We start from the raw sequence: 7,261 nt of genomic DNA on the forward strand, positions 1-7,261 counted from the left end.
CCACACAACATCAAGCTGTAGCATTATTAGATGTTGATATTTGGTTGGTTTTAGGTTAGACATTGGACGTTGACGTTGGCCTGACATTCAGTTTTGACGTCAACCCAATTTTCATTTCCAAACAAAATGCAAAGTCTGCATGATGTTAGAGTTCAAGATAGATAGGGTATTTGTAATTAGTTACTTTACACCACTAATGTTGATACGCATGAATTTGGATGTCACTAATGAGTTAGTAAATGTTGAATTATGATTATTAAATGCTGTACAAATATGGTTTATAACGAACAGGATAGTGGTTATGAACTAACTAACATCATTAGTCAGTAAATACATTCCTTATGGTAAAACATGACCATGATTTGTTTATATTAGTACAGCAAGGCTTGTGATAATATACACTACAAGTCTGGGCTGTTTAAAATCACTTTATCTTCATGGATGTACAGGACAGTTTGTCTGATAACCTGCGTCTGTGGAAGCAGGTTACACAGCAAAATATGGGAACCCAAAACAACTCTATGGGTGTTAATTTCAACACTTTGAAAGTGTCTCATGGGGTCCACTCAAAACAAAGTTAAATCAACACTTTCAAAAGGGTTGGCACATTGACACCGAAGTAAGGGTTACTTTTAACTCTGGGCAGAGTTAAAAAATGTAACTATATTTAACACCGCCTGGTGTAATATATTTATTTTATTCACTCTCTTGAGTGTAAATATGGTAAAAAGGTCAAATAGACTGTAAATTATAAAATAAAAAAACATTTTATTTGAAAACATTCACCACTTCAACAATTCATTCAGTTTTTAAAATGCAACAATGTCAAATATGCTTTAAATATTTTATTAGTACAGACAGTATCAACAAAATATGTATGACCAGTGCTCAAAAAGGCTGTTTCAGTCCTTTGGTCCAAACTTGATGTTTCATCAGAGCAATTTGAAAGTTCAATATAGCGTCACTCATAGTTTTCTTCTGAACTCATAGTTTTCTTCTGAAATTACATTTTAAACAACTTGGCGTGCAAATCTTTCACTTCGGGTGTTTCCTTGGTCCTCCATATCAAACACAGCAGTTTAAATTAAGGTATAAATGCTGTAAACTTATGTGAAAACAAACTGGAGCTAGGAAATCTCATCAAGCATGTCCTGTGAAAGATGTGCTTCCCAGCCACAGGATGACCTTTTTATCCATGACGATGTAGTAGCTGCTGACCGCTCGTCTGGTGGTTCCTGATGCACGGATATAGGGTGATGCTCATCTAAGAACTCTTCAAGACTCCAGCATGACTAAGAAAAATGTTTAAAAACAAATTGCAATCAAATTCTATGATATATTTAAAAGAACATTTAAAGTAAACAAAACATTCAAGAAATCTAAACTCACCTTTTGAAAATCTTCATGATGATCCACAACTTGACTCTCCCAGCTGGTTGAGGTGACAGGATATGGAAAAGTAGAAAAAACACATATATCACTGTTGGATCTCCAAAAACAATTAGGTTAATCACTATGACTAGAACTGGAAAAACAGGCAGCTGTCTGTCCAGAATCCTGAATTTAACACAACACTTGGAGCTAAATTTAGAGGAGCTTAAAATCTTTTATATCATTTTAGTGATGCTGACTTCCCCAAAATATTGGCCACAGTGTAAAAAATATTCATAAACTTACAGTTTTCTGTAAGCGTGTGCGCGTGTGTATGTGTGTGTGTGCATGCGTGTTTCTTTACCAGTTAGGCCCTTTCAAGTCCAGTATTGACGCCACCTTTCCTGGAGTCTAGCAGATGTTTCAGGTCCAAATATAATCTAAAATATTAGGATAAGCAGAAGAGGAAAAGTGCAAAGCACAAAGCAAAGAGCAAAACATTATTTAAGTAACAGTTCACCCACAATACAAAACTTATCACCTTCATGTCATTTGTTATTCTCTAATGCTCTAATACCCTCTCAGCTTATTGTGAAACAAATACAGAACTTTATCAAACATACCTTCATTATTATCACCACATATGACCAAGAAGGTGTGCTTGATCATTTTACCAACTCTGGAAATACACCATCTGTCTCTAATCAGCCAATCGTCACAGGGTCTTGTGTTATTGTATGGAAAACTGTAGCTGTTAAAAAACAACAAAACATTATTATCTAACACATATGCATAACCTTCAGATTAAAAAAGAGAGATGAACATCACAAAGTATGCCTCACACTTTTTCAGATATATTTTGATTCAGATGTTGATTATTGATAATAAATCTACAAATCAAACCTGTATCATCATTAGGCTGCTCAAATATGAATCAGTTGATTAATTTTACAGACAGGTGGCTGTTTACAACGCACTAAATTGTCTTTAAGTTTAAGTTTAGCCTATAGTTTTAAGCACAATATCATGCGGGAGAAAAAGCTTGACTAAGATGTTCCTGACTACAGAAATAGCCTAACTTACTAACGTCAAACATCCCGAGTTGGAAAAAGTCATTTTCGGGGGATACAGAGTTGATTTGCGGGAGGTAGCGGGAGAGATGAGTACCTGAAGAGCGGTGGGGTGAGTTGCGCGCGACGTACCTTAAGAACGGTGGGGGTGACTTGCGCGCGACGTACCTGAAGAGCTGGGAGGGATGCGGTGGAGAGGGGTGTGCAAAGTGTTTAATGACCGGGCGGGAGACGCGCGATTTCCGCGAGATTATCATTCATTTGCGGGCATCTACTTGGGCATCTGGGAATCTCTGTGCATTTGCGGGATAACGTTAACGTTAGTCCCGCAACTTCCGGAAGACTTCTGTAACGTTAAATGTCTGAGTGCAAACGCGGTCATTTAAACCCATTAATGTTAACATTCCGACTTTAATGGTTGTCAACACTTAATATAATTCAAGCGAACGTTATCACGTGAGTCTATAGACTAACGGTATATGGACGGCCACGAATGAACCAGTTTAAAAGGGCTGCGGTGTTTAAAATAACCAAATTAACGCACACGAATAACAAACAATCATATGTTTTAGTCAGGAAGCCTTTTACAAGTAAGCATATGTTCATTTACTCACCAGATATGTTTTAGAAACTCTCCAGAACTTATGGAAACCGTCCTGTGTTGCTGTTAGCATCCGGGCAGAGTAGGCTAACTTTAGGTGGCTCGGAGTCCGGGGATTCCCTCGCTAGTTTGCTTCGAATTAAAGGAGAAGTGTCGATTTTATTTTACAGATGGGTAACAACGCACAAAATGGCATTAAGCGTGACAGAAATGTGTTGAAAATGTACATTTGATGTTTTTATGCACTATGTATGCGTGGGCATATATAAAAAACATTCTTGGAAAAAAAGTCAATAGGACTGCAGTTAAGCTAACGTTAGACAAGTTACACAAACGACCATGAATGAACCGCAGAAGTTTAAAATTGTCACTCCATTCTAAAGTTATTAACTTAACATTATGTTTACAACTGTATTTCCTTAAAGAAAGTCAGTAAAATACCAACATTTAGGTAGTTTGACTCACCAGTTGCTGTTCTGAACCTGGAAAATGGCGGCTGGAAAATTCATCAGTGACTGGGGCTGCATGAATTCCCGGATGTTGGAAATAACACCACCAAGTGTTGAAAAGATAACTCCTTGATTTTGCACTGAATAAAATCAATTCTAACTCTTATTATATTCATTTATCAAAATATAACTCTTTAACGTCAACACTTTACTCTGAAATGCTTCAACACCGAGAATTTAACTCTGATGAATTTGCTGTGTAGAGAAACGTAACCTTTCAATGGCAGGAAGAGCACATGTTGCCAGTGCAGAGTTACTTCACACAGCTGGTCAAGAGCTGCTCAAGGGCCCTCACGGCTTCTTCAGCAGAGTCGAGTGTCGTATGAATACCATCAATAAATCTTACATATCTTGACCTTTGAATCTGTGCCAAATCAGCCTAGTAATAATGCAAAAAACAGCTTTTGAGTCTCTAGAGGAGTTATTCAGAGTGGAGGCTACTATATCTCTCTACAGGCAGAATCTGCTTCTGGCATATGGAAGGCTTGGTCCAAACTGCATTTAAATTGAGTAAATTGTATGAATAGTTAATTAGTTATCTCACATATTCAAGCCAATCTTTACAAGATTGTTCAATACAGTCTCTGGATTTGCTACAGCCCGTGAAGACAAATTTTTTTAAAAATAATTTATGAAAGATGAATTGCTGTCTAAACCTCTTTAATTAGGCATGGATTAAGATCATGATTTCCAATATTGCATCTCACTGTCATTGTATGCTACTGGTCAAATAATTGGGGTCAGTAAAATGTATTTATTTATTTATTTTGAGAAGCTTATTTGGTCCATTAAGGCTGCATTTATTTACAGTAAAAACTCAATTATAAAAAAATGTATAATAATAATAATAATAATAATAATAATAAATATATATATATATATATATATATATATATATATATATATATATATATTTTTTTTTTTTTTTTTTTTTTTTTTATGTAATTTAAAATAATTTTTTCACATTTTATTTATTTTTAGCATAATTTCTCCAGTCACTGTCATATGATCTTTCAAAAATGTTAATAATAATAATAATGATAATAATAATTCATATCAGTGTGTTAAAAACTGCTGAGCTGCCTCAACGTTTATTAATTAAGGACACAGTAAATTCTCAACCCAGGTTCATTCTGAAAACATACCGCTATATACAGTTCTGGAGAGCACCAAATACGTTCCAGCAGTTAATTTTTTGCAGTTTTTGTTTTCGTGAATGTACCAGAGGCTGATGTGTATGCTTTTTGAGATCTACAACTTTTCTCGTGAGTGCCATTTGCGCCTGGTTTTCTTGCGTAAATCCACCAGTGACCTCTGTATGCTGCAAATTCTTCAAGACAAAGATGCTTATAATGTAACATATATTTATGTATTTCAATTTAATTCTGCTAATTGAAATCTTAAAAAAGTAAAATCAGTAACATTGTAAAGTAAAAAGTAAAAATAGTTTCTACAAAACTGTGAAAAAGCAGAAAAATGTCATTACTACTGACTACCAATAATATTTAATCAAAATAAATTATTATAATGATTTCTGAAGGCTTATGCTGAAAATGTAGCTTTGACTAACATGAATACATTAAAATTGAAACTATCAGTACATTCAGGAAGAAACTGTTATTTTAAATTGTCATTGGTGAACAGAATTGACTTCTTTTAAAACATTTTTTATAAATATTACGGAACACATTCTTTTCCCTGGTATGTGTATTAGTAGTATTTTTTGTTCACCTTTGTCATTTGATAATACTAAAAAAAAATGACATTAAACTTCCACCAAAGTGGATTTTGTATGTTGTATTCTTTGTAGTTTTTGTGTTTCGCGTCCCCTTTCCCTTTCTTTCTCTCTCTCTCTTTCAGTCTGTTTCTCACTCAGTCTCTGTGTGATTTGTCAGTGTGGTGAGTTATTTGTTCGGCAGTAGGAGGCGTTGATGGGACGGATCCAAGGCCTGCCTACAAACAGTAATGAGAAAACTCACTCATACCATCAACGGCATGGGCTCGCTGTCACGTAAAGAGCATTATCAACTCATTTTCACACATCCGCAGTGCCAGGTGCCCCATCTGAGTAAGAGCAACTAAATTTTCACACTTCATCTCAAAGTGTGACTGCTCAAAAACTTTGTTCTGGTATTTCTGGTATTAGTTCCCAGAGCGGCTTCTCTCTCGTCTTGTTTATTTATGTTCTTTTTTTGGTCACCACATTTACTTCACATTTTGTTTTCTTTTGGGTGATGTGGGTGAGAATGTAATCTAATGCTGGCATAAAAAGATATAAGATATATATTTCACACAGATTAAATAGTTTAAATAGCACTTACTAAGTGCACAATGAGCAAAACTTCAGTATTCTGGCTGACTAAACACACTGGACTATTCTTAGAAGTTATTAATTAAAGCTACAGTTTAGCCATTCATTCATTAATTGATTTATTTTCCTTCGACTCAGTCTCCTATTTATCAGGTGTCGCCACAGCAGATTGAACCGCTAACTATTCCAGCATATGTTTTACACAGTGGATGCCCTTCCAGCTACAACCCAATACTGGGAAACATTCATACATTCTTGGACTCATAAACTAAGGCCAATTTAGTTTATTTAATTAACCTGTACCGCATGTCTTTGGATTGTGGGGGAAACCGGAGCACCCGGAGGAAAAGTTGATAACTGAACAGTAAAAGGCATCCATTAACTTCCTTATTATTTTTTTCTCTCACTATGGTAGAAACCAACATTCAACAAACCAACATTCTTTAAAATATTTTCTTTTTTGTTCAACAGAAGAAAGAAAGTAGAAACATGTCATAAGTTTCATGCTTGAGTTTGTTAGTGTTAGGCAAACATGTATTTTAAAAATAAAACAACAAACACCTTAATTTTAAGGGTATTAAAATAAACCACAATGTATAGCAGCCACATCATATATCAAAATAATATACAGTATTTTTTGTTTTAAAAAAAATTTAAAAATACAAGGGACCATGAGAATGTGTATGTACACTACCTGACAAAATCCAAATTTTACAAATAACAAATAATAACTTGACTTCTAGTTTGTCATTTGGTATAAGAACTGGCTTATATGAAAGGTAAAGGCCTCTAGATTACATTTATTTTACCAAAATAAAATATGATCATGCCTTGATTTTTATTTATTTAATTAGGAGAGTAAGGTCTGACTTTGCTCAGACAAAAGTCTTGTCGCGTAACAGAAATAATGTACAGTATAGAATATAAAGTCATGGTGCAGAGGAAAAATAATTAATATTGCTTATGACTCCCTTGAGCTTGGAGGACTGCATCCATACATCTCTGACTCAAATAACATATTAATAAAGTCGTTATTATTAAAGTCTTCTGGAATGGCAAAGAAAGTGTTCTTGCAGGACTCCCAGAGTTCATGAAGATACTTTGGATTCATCTTCGATGCATCCTTCATCTTACCCTAGACCTGCTCAATAATGTTCACTTTAGGTGACTGGGCTGGCCAATCCTGGAGCACCTCGAACTTCTTTACTTTCAGGAACTTTGATGTTGAGGCTGAAGTATGAGAATGAGCACTATCCTGATAAAGAATTTGCCTTCTCCTGTGGTGTGTAATGTAACAGGCAGCACAAATGTCCTGATACCTCAAGCTGTTGATGTTGCCACTTTGCAGATCTCTCGCACACCCCCATATTGAATATAACCCCAAACCATAGTTTTTCTT

At 35.1% G+C, this 7,261-nt stretch overlaps 1 long non-coding RNA gene across 1 annotated transcript; it reads right to left on the minus strand.

Moving 5' to 3' along the window:
• Nucleotides 1–753: 753 nt before the first annotated feature.
• On the minus strand, nt 754–3,555 carry LOC137488646 (uncharacterized). The gene is made up of 6 exons (XR_011007774.1): nt 3,508–3,555; nt 3,056–3,174; nt 1,995–2,122; nt 1,736–1,811; nt 1,390–1,432; nt 754–1,292 (listed from the first exon to the last, which is right to left on the minus strand). It is a non-coding gene; the product is annotated as an uncharacterized lncRNA (long non-coding RNA).
• Nucleotides 3,556–7,261: the final 3,706 nt, after the last annotated feature.

This window comes from Danio rerio, chromosome 20, assembly GCF_049306965.1.
Source record: "Danio rerio strain Tuebingen ecotype United States chromosome 20, GRCz12tu, whole genome shotgun sequence".
Classification (NCBI taxonomy): domain Eukaryota; kingdom Metazoa; phylum Chordata; class Actinopteri; order Cypriniformes; family Danionidae; genus Danio; species Danio rerio.